We start from the raw sequence: 14716 nt of genomic DNA, 5'->3' as shown, positions 1-14716 counted from the left end.
GCCCTTAACACTTAGTAGCTATTCAACTTTTGACTAATTACTAAATTAACATCTCTAATACCTAGTTTTCTCTCATCTGTAAAATGAGGATAAAATAGCACCTGCCCATTGGACTGTTAGAAGGATTGAAAGAGGATGACTCTGAAGCACTTAGCACATAGCTGGCACATAAGTACGTAACCAGTAAATATTAGCATCGCCAGTGGAGGGCTGGAGCCTGCTTGTACCAGCTCCTCAGAGCTGTGCGCATGTCTGCCCAACTTCATGTTAATTATTTGTCACCTTAGTAGCTTGAAATCCACTACAGTGGGAGTATTTACATCATGGAAATCAGCAAAGCCTACAAATCAGGGCTTTTTCTGCCAGAGAGTTGATTGTTAAACATTTACTGGCACTCCCACTGGCTGTTCCTATTATTAACCTCTCAGGGTCTATATAAAGGGTATCTGCCCCCTCACAGTTCTTTATCAAGATTTTCTTTTAGAAAGGTACATGAGTCCATTGTCATAATTGGTTTGAAAATTTGTGCTGAACTGACATTGGCAGCAAGAAGTATTTCTAAAAAGGAAGTCAGGGTATAATGTCTCTTTGTCACTTGAAGAGTTAATGACTTTTACTGTCAGATTCAGAGATTTGCCTTCTACAAGGGATGTCTCGCTGGGCTATGCCAGGTGTTATTTTTCCCAGATACTGCTTTCCATCACTTCTGCAATGTTTATTAGAAAGGGGTGGTGCAGAACAAATTGGCTCTTGTCATGAAGTATAATATCTAACTGTGTTTCTTCAACTAGATTTATCTTTTTTTTTTTTTTTTTACTTAGGCCAACTTATTTTGGACAATTAGTGAGTACAGGCCAGTTGCTGAAGATTAAACTTTTACAGCAAAACTGTACATTTATGGTACATTAGTGGATAAGTGGTTGAGGGGGTGTAGGTGGGACTCTAATTCCCTTGGGTGGATGAGACGTTACAGAGAAGGCTCAAGGTGGAACCCCAGGCCCAGAGATACTGGGACCCTTGTAGGCAGCTTAGGCCCAAAAGACAAAATGGAGTCCCTTACAGTAACTGAAGCCCAAGGTCAGGCTGGACCCAGGGACTGGGCAACCCAGGTTTGAACCCCATTGTACCACTTTCTCACTGAGTGACCCTGCACAAGTCATTTAATGTCTGTGAATCCCACTCTCCTTGTCTTTAAAATAGAGATAATAATATAATAATAATTATTCTTCCCTCCCGGGTCATTGTGTGGGTTAAATGAGATGGTACATTTGTCTGGCACATAATAGTCCCTTAATAAGTGGTAGCCATGATTATTATTTATACTGATCTGACTTACTCTGGGAAGTCATTTAATAAATGAAATGAAATCTAATTCATTTAATAAATGAATCTGTGCTCTCTTCTGCTTGGGGCCTGCTACATGGAGTTGCCTTCTGAGAAGTAACTAGACTGCAAATCATCACCTGCTATTTGTATTATCTATCCTGTGACTTGGTTGGTTCCTGAAACCACTCTTTGTTATTTGGTTTATGGTATCTTAGTCATTGTGACCAGCAGGCACCTAGGGTTCCCTCTGTTCCGCAGTTTCAGTTGCTCTCTTTAAGATGATAAGCTGGGCTTCCCTGGTGGCGCAGTGGTTGAGAATCCGCCTGCCGATGCAGGAGACACGGGTTCGTGCCCTGGTCCGGGAAGATCCCACATGCCGCGGAGCAACTAAGCCCGTGAGCCATGGCCGCTGAGCCTGTGCGTCCGGAGCCTGTGCTCCGCAACGGGAGAGGCCACAACAGTGAGAGGCCCGCATACCGCAAAAAAAAAAAAAAAAAAAAAAGATGATAAGCTATCTGGGAGAGGGGCGGGTATCCTCCAGGCTCTCTTGAACTTAATTTCTTGTTAATTTTCATAGCCCATATTTAAGTCAGATCATCCCCAAAATAACTGCCAGATATGGTGAAAACTTGTCCAGCCATTTCTAAGTGGCAATGGCAAAAAGAAGCAAATCTCTGTAATGGTCAACAGTGTGAAAGCCTGTTGAGCTTCCTGTTGTTTTAAAATCCTTCTTTCCCAATGTCAGGACTAGTCCCAGGGATTGGGATTCAGGTCAGGTTCAGTGATCCTTACTCTAAGGAGGGAAGGAATATCTGCTCTGCAATAGCAAGGTCTTACATGTGTATTGATTAATTCATTCGGTACATAGTCCTTGGGCACCAGCTTTTCCAAACACCGGCCTTTCTACTGTATTATATAGTAGTATTGGAGTCTTAGGTTCAAAATCAGTCAGTAGGCCTAGGAAAAATTCAGTAAGCTTGCCTTTTTCTATAATTTGTTAATTTGTTGGTAGATTTGCTTAATTTTTTTTTAAAGATTTATTTATTTATTTGGTTGTGCTGGGTCTTAGTTAAGGCAGATGAGCTCCTTAGTTGCAGCAGCTAGTCTCCTTAGTTGTAGCTCGCCGGCTCTTTAGTTGTAGCACGTGGTCTCCTTAGTTGCAGCAGGTGGGCTCGCCAGCTCCTTAGTTGCAGCACGTGGGCTCCTTAGTTGTGGCATGCGAACTCTTAGTTGCGGCATGCATGTGGGATCTAGTTCCCTGACCAGGGATTGAACCCAGGCCCCCTGTATTGGGAGCACAGATTCTTAACCACTGCACCACCAAGGAAGTCTCTGATTTGCTTAATTCTTTTTTAAAAAAATATTATTATTATTATTATTATTTAAATTAATTTATTTTATTTTTGGCTGCACTCGGACTTTGTTGTTGCACGCGGGCTTTCTCTAGCTGCAGAGAGTGGGGACTACTCTTTGTTGCGGTGCACAGGCTTCTTATTGCGGTGGCTTCTCTTGTTGTGGATCACGGGCTCCAGGAGTGTGGGCTTCAGTAGTTGTGGTTCGCGGGCTCTAGAGCACAGACTCAGTAGTTGTGGCACATGGGCTTAGTTGCTCCACGGCATGTGGGATCTTCCCGGACTGGGGATCGAACCCGTGTCTTCTGCATTGGCAGGCGGATTCTCAACCACTGCACCACCAGGGAAGCCCCCTGATTTGCTTAATTCTTGAATGGAGATACGGAAGTCATTATAAGGCACACTAAGAACAGTAGATGAGAAGTAAAAAGTGGAGTGACCTTTGCACAAAGTCTGCTCTCTTCAAAGCTACCAGTGACCTCCCTGGGTGTGTCTCTGTCATCCTGTCTCACCTCAGTGGCATGTAATACAGTAGATCATTTCCCCCTCTGTGAAAGACCGTGCTCTTGGCATGAGACCCACTCTCCAGGTTTTTTTGCTGCATCTTGGTTTCTTCCTCCCAGTTTACTCCACAAGGTTTTCCTGCTCCACTCCATCTTTGCATACTCTTATCGGGTTGGAAAGTTCTGCTTTAAAGGCAGACCTCAGAGATTGTGTGGGTTTTGTTCCAGACTGCTGCAATAAAGTGGATATCACAATAAAGTGAGTCACAGGAATTTTTTGGTCCCAGTGCATATAAAAGTAATGTTTACATTATATTGTGGTTTGTTGTATGTGATAGCATTATGTCTTTAAAAAAGTGTACATACCTTATTGAAAAATAATGCTGTTGGAAAAATGGTGCTAATAGACGCTCAACAAAGGGTTGCCACAAACCTTCAATTTGTAAAAAGCACAGTATCTGTGAAGTGCAGTAAAGCAGAGTGCAGTGAAATGAGGTTATCCCTGTATTCCTAGTTTGCTCAGAATTTTTATCATGAATGGGTATTGAGTTTTGTTATATGCCTTTTCTGCCTCTATTGAGACAATACATGTTTTTTCTCCTTTAATCTGTTAATGTGATGTATTATGTTGATTGATTTTTTAAAAAATATTAAACCAACGTTGTGTTCCTAGGACAAATTTCATTTGGTCATGATGTACTTTTTTGAATGTATATATTGCTATATTCATTTGTCAATATCCCTATGTGCCTGAAAGACACTGACCTGTAATTTTCTTTCCTTGTAATGTCTTTGTATTTAATATCAGGTTTATGCTAGCCTCATAAAACAAGCTAGGAAGTGTTCCCTTCTTCCCATTTTCTGAAAGTGTTGTGTATTATTAGTGCTATTTCTTTCTTTATTGTTCAGTAGCATTCATCAGTGATGGTATCTTGACCTAGAGCTTTCTTTGTGGGAAGTTTTTAAATTACAGTTCTGTTTCTTTAATGGATATAAGACTATTCAGATCTTCTGATTTTTTTTCTGTGTGAGTTTTAATTTGTGTTTTTTGAGGGATTTGTCTACCCTACCTCAGATTCTGTTCTAGACTGCCATCTCTTTTTTTTCTCTATCCACTTTCCCTAGGTAGGCTGTATCCTCTTTAGTTTAAATATGATACTTTAAAAAATTATAAAAATTTCCAACACAGGAGTACAGAGAACATTATTCTAAATACTCAGACCCACCATCCTGATATAACAGATATTCCCATTTAATCTTGTTAATCTCAGCTTTTTTTTTTCTGTGTTGCAGATACAGTTGTGCCTCTCCACAATCACATTCCAGTCCTTCAGTTAAAAAAAAAGCTAGTGTCTATCCTTTGCCTTCATGTTTTCATGCTTTTATTCTATGTATTGTTTATGGATACATACACACTTGTGTGTAGTATTGTATATTTTGAGTCAGTTCAAAATACACAATAGTTTATAGTTCATCCATTATAAGTGCTTATAATTCATCCATTATAAGTGCTGTATAATTATGACAATATTTAATTATCCATTTTCACATTGATAGAGTTTTAGGTTGTTTTAGATTTTTGTTCCAATGAACATCCTGCACCTGACTGTTAACCTGTGGGAGAAGTGGCGTTGCTGGGTCATAGAGTGTACACTCCTCAACATAAATATATCTTGCCAAATTGCTTTCCAAAATGTGGGTGCCAATTTATATTCCTACCAGAAATGAATGGCATTTCGTATAGCCCTACATCCCTGACAATACTTACTAATGTTAGGTTTTTAAATCTTTGCTAATTTGATATATGGGAAATGGCATCTAATTGTTTTTATTTTATTTTATTTATTTATTTATTTTTTTTTTGGTGGTATGCGGGCCTCACTGTTGTGGCCTCTCCCGTTGCGGACGGAGCACAGGCTCCAGACGCGCAGGCTCAGCGGCCATGGCTCACGGGCCCAGCCGCTCCGCGGCATGTGGGATCTTCCCAGACCGGGGCACGAACCCGTGTCCCCTGCATTGGCAGGCGGATTCTCAACCACTGCGCCACCAGGGAAGCCCTAATTGTTTTTAATTTACGTTTTCCTGAGTTCTGTCCTAGTGAGGCTGTTTTTTACCTATTTAAGTTTCCTCTTCTCTGATTGGCTTGCTCACATTATTTGCCAAGTTCCTCTTGGTTGTTTGTCTTTTTCATATTGTTCTTACTGTTCATATAGTTCTTTTTTGGGAGGGGGGGGTCTCAGTTGCCGTGCACGGGCTTTCTCTAGTCGAGGTGAGCAGGGGCTACTCTTCATTGCTGTGTGTGGGCTTCTCATTGTGGTGGCTTCTCTTGCTGCAGAGCACAGGCTCTAGGCTCATAGGCTTCAGTGGTTGCAGCACATAGGCTTCAGTAGTTGTGGCGCATGGGCTCAGTAGTTGTGGCGCATGGGCTGTAGGGCATGCGGGCTCTAGGGCACGTGGGCTTCAGTTGTTGTGGCTCATGGGCTTAGTTGCTATGCGGTGTATGGGATCTTCCCAGACCAGGGATCCAACCCGTGTCCCCTGCATTGGCAGGTGGATTCTTAACCAATGCACCACCAGGGAAGTCCCTCATATAGTTCTTTATGTAGTCTGGATTATTGATTCTTTGTTAGTTAAATACAGTGCAAATGTTTTCTCCCAGTCTGTGGTTTGTCCTTGTGTTTTGTGAGCCCGTCAGACCACAAATTGTAATTTGGGTTTGAGAAGACAAGAATGATGATTTGGAAAGTTCAAGGTTGCTTTTACTTTGGCTTCCTCCTATAGCAGCAAATAAGTTGTGCGAAGCAGAGAAATGAGACAAGAGTGTAAGTAGATCATTGGGGTCCCCCCCATTCTTGTTGTAGTCAGTGGAGATGTGCCTGAGGCCATGATCATCACAGTTCTCTTGGGGAAACCTAAAGTCACAAAGTTGGCCAGGCCTTGGGCATACAAGTAAATTACATGTGGACTCGGCAAGTGGAGAGGGAGGTGGTTTGGGGGTGATGAGTTGATCAGGAATCTGTGACTTTAGTCAGTGGCAGTGGCCTCCCACCCACCTCCTACCTCACAGATTTGTTGCAAGGTTCATGTGCAATGATCAATGAGAAAACTCTAAAAATCATAATGCAATTTTCCAGTGTAACCCAATTAATAATAGCAGTAATACGGTAGTCCTGAGGTTTGGATGTTTAAGCAGGAGCCACTTGAAGCCAGAGATAAATTATTCTCTTTCAGGAGTCAGAAAAGACCACAGTGCCAATCGGTTTCTTCTTAAACTCATACAATGTCTGATGACATATTTAAAGTTTAGCACCATATGGTGATTTTGTTGTGTTTTCATATGTTGTATGCACAGATGGTTAGAAAATAAAATTACTCATCTCCTACCTCGGCTGGTCTCCTCAGCACCTTCTGGGCCAGAAGCGGGGCAATTAAAGCGTCAAGCTGCCAAGTCTCCCTCACATAGTTGGACCTTGAGTAATCTGTCTCAGGCAAAACGCCGCAGGGCACTGCCCAAGTAGTGTTTTCCGCTTGGGCCTTTTTGCTATTCCCTGTGGAGGAGGAAAGAAATTGAGGCTATGTGTCTGGCAGCTGCATGATCATAATGCAATTACCCACAAATATCAGGAAGTGAGGGGAGTTCTTAGCAAGTGAACCATAATATACGTTTCATCAGCTTTCAGTTGGCCAGTCAGTCAACAAGTGTTTATGAAGTGCCCAGAGAATGTATCGCATGGCATTTAGTTTTCAGATTTTCTAATCTCTGGAGCATCTGAAAGTAGAGAGTAGATTTCCAGTGCTTATCCTCTCAGATGTAATTTGAAAGGGACATTGAGTTGCTAGTCCAGTATTTTGATTGGAAACTGCCTGATTTATCTGCCTCACATTCCCAGAGGTCTTCTGTTTTGGGTCTAGTTACTGTCATTTGGATTCTTTACCCTGAAGTATTCGCTTCATTTTGATCCCCAACCTGTAATAATAGTGAGTTATTAAACTTGCTAAACAAAATTAAATGTTGTGTTTCTCATTTCTTGGAAATAACGTGTTGAATCTACTCCACAGAAACCACGGCACTCTCTGAAAATAGCAATTGTTTTCAGAAGCAGTAACCATGGTTGCTCTTAATTAGAAGCTGAATTGGTTTCAAATATAAAGTTTTGTTTTATGATGAAAGGGAGAGAAAGCTGGTCATTCCTGGGGAATTGGTACTTCTCTCTCATTGGGAGGGCAGACAGTCAGCTGCCCCAGCTTCCTTCCCTTCTTAACCTCAAAAGTCTTCTTAACTCTCCTTCATCTTCCTTCCCATGCTGGAGGAAGAACTGTACTTTTGCCTGTTCGTTTCTTCCTTCTTAAAAAAAAGTAAAATTCCATATTCTCCCCTTTAAAAAGGAGAGATACAACATAGATAAGGCTGCAGTCCCCTTTGACTACCCACTCCCCCCAGGCCCTTCTGGACAGTGATCCCTATCATTTTCCAGCTTATATCCCTCCAGAGCCTCATCTGTACATTGTCACCTATAACTGTGTTCTCTTGTATCCCTTCTAGTCTGCTTGCCGTCCATCCTGCCTGCCAACCCTGAGATGCTCATAGCTTGTCCAAATGGAGGCAAGAGGTCCTGTTGGGTAAGCCATGGTCATGTGACTGGGTCCACACCAGAGGCTGTCCTAGCTTGAGCTTCTAGGTTTCGCTTCCTGGCCAGCTCTGTCTAACTTGACAGGGCTCTGATCCCTGTGTTTGCCCCTCATCAGTGGCTGGCCCTCACTCCCCTTTTATATCTCGAGTCATGGTAAATTTTGCCGTCCTGTAGTGTTCCTGTGCTGGTCTTTGACTAGTTTGCTGTCAGATAGATCTCCTGCTTTGCTTTGTATGGTGGAAGGGCAGAACTCTGCAGGCCACATTTCCCAAGCTCTGGTGTCAGCTGGCCTCTGGCTGGTTTCGGACAGGAAGAATTCTGGTAAGATTGTAGGGGAGGAGGAAGAAAGAAGCCAAGGAATTTCTCTCTCTCTGCCCTGGTTAGTATCTCCTTCATTAATCCAGTTCCATTTGGCCAGACCTACCTCTTTCAGCTTCTGCAACTGATCTCAGCCTTTGGGTTCAGTTATCTCTGCTTCCTCCCTTTTTTCCTTCAGTCTAGAAGTGGGGGCAGTGTCCCACTTGTCCTAATTTCTGGGTTGTTTCCCTGTCCTCTTGGCTTCTCACTCAATTTAAAATACTTAGAGCATTTGTTAGAAGAACAGCTGGAAATGATGGTTTTTTACACCCTGAAAGTTTATTTTATGATTTCCAAGTTATAGCTGCCAGGACTTCTTTTTTTTTTTTTTTAGTGATATGAGGGCCTCTCACTGTTGTGGTCTCTCCCGCTGTGGAGCACAGGCTCCGGACGTGCAGGCTCAGCGGCCACAGCCCACAGGCCCAGCCGCTCCGCGGCATGTGCGATCTTCCTGGACCGGGGCACGAACCCACGTCCCCTGCATTGGCAGGCGGACTCTCAACCCCTGCGCCACCAGTGAAGCCCTGCCAGGACTTCTTGATTCCCTTTCTGCTGAAAGCACTCATCCAAAAAGAGGTTAACACTTAGGGGATTGAGAGGGCTCAGGTGGCCCTAAAATATAAATCCAGATGTTGGTGGGCGGGTTGTTGTTGTTGATGTTTTTAGGATAAATTGTCTAGTTGGCATATGTGAACTGTAGGTTTAGTTACTTGTGGAACTATGGAAGGATTAAACCAAGTTATGGTGATAGAAAAGAACAGAAATTTTAGAAGCCAAAAGGAGGGTTTAGAGTTCCTCCAGTGAATGTTTTCGATACTCTTGCCCATAGAGAAATCACAGACAAGAAACTGGGCATTATATATCCAGAATGGGGGTATTTGATCTGGATGATATAGAGCAGCGGTCCCCAACCTTTTTGGCACCAGGGACCGGTTTTGTGGAAGACAGTTTTTCCACGGACCGCGGGTTGGTGGGGGATAGTTTCGGGATGATTCAAGCACATTACTTTATTGTGCACTTTATTTCAATTATTATTACATTGTAATATATAATGAAATAATTATACAAGTCACCATAATGCAGAATCAGTGGGAGCCCTGAGCTTGTTTTCACTTGCCACTCACTGATAGGGTTTTGATATGAGCCTGCAGGTAATTGATTTATTATGGTCCCTGTGCAGTCAAACCTCTCTGGTAATGATCATCTGTATTTGCACCCACTCCCCAGCGCTAGCATCACTGCCTCGTCTCCACCTCAGATCATTGGGCATTAAATTCTCATAAGGAGAGCGCATGCTAGATCCCTCGCATGCACAGTTCACAGTAGGGTTCGCGCTCCTATGAGAATCTAATGCCACTGCTGATCTGACAGAAGGCAGAGCTCAGGCAGTAATGCGAGTGAAGCGGAGTGGCTGTAAATACAGATGAAGCTTTGCTCGCTTGCCCGCCTGCCCACCAATCACCTCCTGCTGTCCGGCTCAGTTCCTAACAGGATACGGACCGGTACCAGGGGTACCGGCCCAGGGGTTGGGGACCCCTGATGTAGAAGAGACCAAGAGGTGAATGAGGTGGGCAAAGGCAGCACTGACATGGTGTCTTTTAAATAAATAGGCTATAACAATTTGACCAGCAAATAGAATCTGCTGCCGGGGCGGGAGGTGGGGGGGACAGGCTTTGGTATTTTGTAATCTTGTTATAGGTCTTTATTTTGTTCCTCCTGGACAGTAGTGAGTCATCTTATGGCACAAGAGTGAGTTCTGCCCTTGGTCACTGGATATCTGGGAAACCCAAGGTGTAGAATTGATTGGACCCTTTCCTGTTTCATAGAAACTTGGATCACAGGGACATTGAATCCAGTGGTCCAGCCCATGGTGGAAAGAACTATCCTGACTCCCCACAGTCTGTATTCCAGGGCAGACATTTGTTTTTTGTTAATTTTTGGTAAGACTGAAATATTAAGGAGCTTTAAGATTTTTCTAACTTTCTTTTCTTAACAGATCTTTTTTTTTTTCCTTTGGTACGCGGGCCTCATGACTGTTGTGGCCTCTCCCGTTGCGGAGCACAGGCTCTGGGCCAGCAGGCTCAGCGGCCATGGCTCACGGGCCTAGCTGCTCCACAGCATGTGGGATTTTCCCAGACCCGGGCACAGACCCGTGTCCCCTGCATCGGCAGACGGACTCTCAACCACTGCGCCACCAGGGAAGCCTTAATAGATCTTTATTGGAGTATAATTGCTTCACAATACTGTGTTAGTTTCTGTTGCACAACAAAGGGAATCAGCCATATGCATACACATGTCCTCGTATCCCCTCCCTCTTGAGCCTCCCTCCCATCCTCCCTATCCCACCCATCTAGGTCATGGCAGAGCACCGAGCCAGTCTCCCTGTGCTATGCTGCTGTTTCCCACCAGCCAACTGTTTTACATTCGGTAGTGTATATATGTCAATGCTGCTCTCACTTTGCCCCAGCTTTGCCCTCCCACCCCATGTCCTCAAGTCCATTTTCTATGTCTACTTCTTTATTCCTGCCCTGCAGCTAGGTTCATCAGTACTTGTTTTTTTTTTTAGATTCCATATATATGTGTTAGTATATGGTATTTGTTTTTCTCTTTCAGACTTACTTCACTCTGTATGACAGTCTCTAGGTCCATCCACCTCACGACAAATAACTCAGTTTCATTTCTTTTTATGGCTGAGTAATATTCCATTGTATATATGTGCCACATCTTTATCCATTCATCTGTCGATGGACATTTAGGTTGCTTCCATGTCCTGGCTATTGTAAACAGTGCTGCAATGAACATTTTGGTACATGTCTCTTTTTGAATTATGGTTTTCTTGGGGTATATGCCCAGCAGTGGGATTGTGAGTCATATGGTAGTGCTATTTTTGTTTTTTAAGGAACCTTCGTACTGTTTTCCATAATGGTTATGTCAATTTACATTCTCACCAACAGTGCAGGAGGGTTCCCTTTTCACCACACCTTTTCCAGCATTTATTGTTTCTAACTTTTTTGATAATGGCCATTCTGACTGGTGTGAGGTGATACCTCATTGTAGTTTGTATTTGCATTTCTCTAATAATTAGTGATGTTGAGCAGCTTTTCATGTGCCTCTTGGCCATCTGTATATCTTCCTTGGTGATGTCTATTTAGGTCTTCTGCCCATTTTTTAACTGGATTGTTTGTTTTTTTGATAGTAAGCTCCATGAGCTGTTTGTATATTTTGGAGATTAATCCTTTGTCAGTTGCTTCATTTGCAAATATTTTCTCTCATTTTGAGGGTTGTCTTTTTGTCTTGTTATGGTTTCCTTTCCTGTGCAAAACCTTTTAAGTTTAATTAAGTCCCACTTGTTTATTTTTGTTTTTATTTCCATTACTCTAGGAGGTGGGTCAAAGAAGATCTTGTGTGATTTATGTCAAAACGTGTTTTTCCTATGTTTTCCTCTAAGTTTTATAGTGTCTGGCCTTATATTTAAGTCTTTAATCTATTTGGAGTTTACTTTTGTGTATGGTGTTAGGTAGTGTTCTAATTTCATTCTTTTACATGTAGCTGTCCAGTTTCCCAGTACCACTTATTGAAGAGGCTGACTTTTCTCCATTGTATGTTCTTGCCTCATTTGTCGTAAATTAGATGCCCATATGTGTGTGGGTTTATCTCTGGGCATCCTATCCTGTACCATTGATCTATATTTCTGTTTTTGTGCCAGTACCATATTGTCTTGATTACTGTAGCTTTGTAGTATAGTTTGAAGTCGGGGAGCCTGATTGCTCCAACTCCGTTTTCTGTTCTCAAGATTGCTTTGGCTATTCAGGGTCTTTTGTTTTTCCATACGAATTGTAAGATACCTTGTTCTAATTCTGTGAAGAATGAATGCCATTGCTAGTTTGATAGGGATTGCATTGATTCTGTAGATTGCTTTGGGTAGTATAGTCATTTTCACAATATTGATTCTTCCAATCCAAGAACATGGTATATTTCTCCAGCTGTATGTCATCTTTGATTTCTTTCATCAGTGTTTTATAGTTTTCTGAGTACAAATCTTTTGCCTCCTTAGGCAGGTTTATTCCAGGGTATTTTATTGTTTTTGTTGCAATGGTAAATGGGAGTGTTTCCTTAATCTCTCCTTCTGATTTTTTGTTGTTGGTTTACAGGAATGCCAGAGATTTCTGTGCATTAATTTTGTATCCTGCAACCTTATGAAATTCACTGATTAGTTCTAGTAGTTTTCTGGTGCATCTTTAGGATTTTCTATGTATAGTATCATGTCATCAGCAAACAGTAACGGTTTTACTTCTTCTTTTCCAATTTGTATTCCTTTTATTTCTTTTTCTTCTCTGATTGCTATGGCTAGGACTTCCAAAACTATGTTGAATAAGAATGGTGAGAGTGGACATCGTTGTCTTGTTCTTCATCTTAGTGGAAATGCTTTCAATTTTTCACCATTGAGTATGATGCTTTCTGTGGGTTTGTCATATATGGCCTTTATTATGTTGAGGTAGGTTCCCTCTGTGCCCATTTTCTGGAGAGTTTCTATCATAAGTGGGTGTTGAATTTTGTCAAAAGCTTTTTCTGAATCTATTGAGATGATCATATGGTTCTTATTCCTTAGTTTGTTAATGTGGTGTATCATTGATTGATTTGCATATATTGAAGAATCACTGCATCCCTGATATAAATCCTACTTGATCATGGTATATGATCCTTTTAATGTGCTGTTGGATTCTCTTTGCTAGTATTTTGTTCAGGATTTTTGCATCTATGTTCATCAGTCATATTCATCTATAATTTTCTTTTTTTGTGATATCTTTTTCTCATTTTGGTATCAGGTTGATGGTGGCTTTGTAGAATTAATTTGGGAGTGTTTCTTCCTCTGCAATTGTTTGGAAGAGTTTGAGAAAGATCGGTATTAGCTCTTCTCTAACTGTTTGATAGAATTCACCTGTGAAGCCATCTGGTCCTGGACTTTTGTTTGTTGGAAGATTTTTTTTTCAGCTTTATTGAGGTATAATTGACATAAAATTATAGGATGTTTAAAATGTACATCATGGTGATATGATGTATGTGTACATTGTGAAAGGATTCCACCCATATTGTAAATTAACACATCCATCACCTCATGTATTTATCCTTTTTGGGGGGAGGTAAGAACATTTAAGTTCTACTCTTTCAGCAAATTTCAATTATAGAATACAGTGTTATCACTACAGTCGCCATGTTTTTCGTTACATCCTCAGACCTTATTCATCTCATAACTGAAACTTTGTACCCTATTACCAACCTCTCCTTATTTCCCCCACCCCCTACGCCCGCGCGAGCAATCACTTTTCTGCTCTGTTTCTAGCCTTTGACTTTTTTTTTTTTTTAAGATTTTACATATAAATGATTCTATGCAGTATTAATCTTCCTCAGCCTGGCTTATTTTAGATTAATTACATTTAAAAAACATTCCAACCCATGTCCTCAAAAGCTGTATAATCTTCTTTTACAAATCAGAGTTTTTATGTAAATTGTATAAAAACCATATATGGTTTGCATTTTTTTTCTTATTAGTCATCAGTTTTATACACATCAGTGTATACATGTCAATCCCAACAGCCCAGTTCATGATACCACCACCACCCCGCCGCTTACCCCCCTTGGTGTCCATACTTTTGTTCTCTACATCTGTGTCTCAATTTCTGCCCTGCAAACTGGTTCATCTGTACCATTTTTCTAGGTTCCACATATAAGTGTTAATATACAATATTTGTTTTTCTCTTTCTGACTTACTTACTCTGTATGACAGTCTCTAGATCCAGCCACGTCTCTACAAATGACCCAATTTCATTCCTTTTTATGGCTGAGTAACATTCCATTGTATATATGTACCACATCTTCTTTATCCATTTGTCTGTCAATGGCCATTTAGGTTGCTTCCATGACCTGGCTATTGTAAATAGTGCTGCAATGAACATTGGGGTGCATGTGTCTTTTTCAATTATGGTTTTCTCTGGGTATATGCCCAGTAGTGGGATTGCTGGATCATATAATAATTCAATTTTTAGTTTTTTAAGGAACCTCCATACTGTTCTCCATAGTGGCTGTATCAATTTACATTCCCACCAACAGTGCAAGAGGATTCCCTTTCCTCCACACCCTATCCAGCATTTGTTGTTTGTCCATTTTTTGATGATGTCCATTCTAACTGGTGTGAGGTGATACCTCATTGCAGTTTTTATTTGCATTTCTCTAATAATTAGTGATGTTGAGCAGCTTTTCATGTGCTTCTTGGCCATCTGTATGTCTTCTTTGGAGAAATGTCTACTTAGGTCTTCTGCCCATTTTTGGATTGGGTTGTTTGTTATTTTAATATTGAGCTGCGTGAGCTGCTTGTAAATTTTGGAGATTAATCCTTTGTCAGTTGCTTCATTTGCAAATATTTTCTCCACTTCTGAGGGTTGTCTTTTCGTCTTGTTTATGGTTTGCTTTGCTGTGCAAAAGCTTTGAAGTTTCATTAGGTCTATTTGTTTATTTTTGTTTTTATTTCCACTACTCTAGGAGGTGGATC

At 41.4% G+C, this 14716-nt stretch overlaps 1 protein-coding gene across 5 annotated transcripts in view; it reads left to right on the top strand.

Annotated features, from left to right (window-relative positions):
- Nucleotides 1-14716, top strand: part of LARS2 (leucyl-tRNA synthetase 2, mitochondrial) — a 283460-nt gene that overhangs the window by 125124 nt on the left and 143620 nt on the right. The window lies entirely within an intron of this gene.

Source organism: Kogia breviceps, chromosome 10, assembly GCF_026419965.1.
Source record: "Kogia breviceps isolate mKogBre1 chromosome 10, mKogBre1 haplotype 1, whole genome shotgun sequence".
Classification (NCBI taxonomy): Eukaryota; Metazoa; Chordata; class Mammalia; order Artiodactyla; family Physeteridae; genus Kogia; species Kogia breviceps.
Note: the sequence above shows the minus strand (reverse complement) of the source record. Positions and strands in the feature narration are given on the sequence as shown.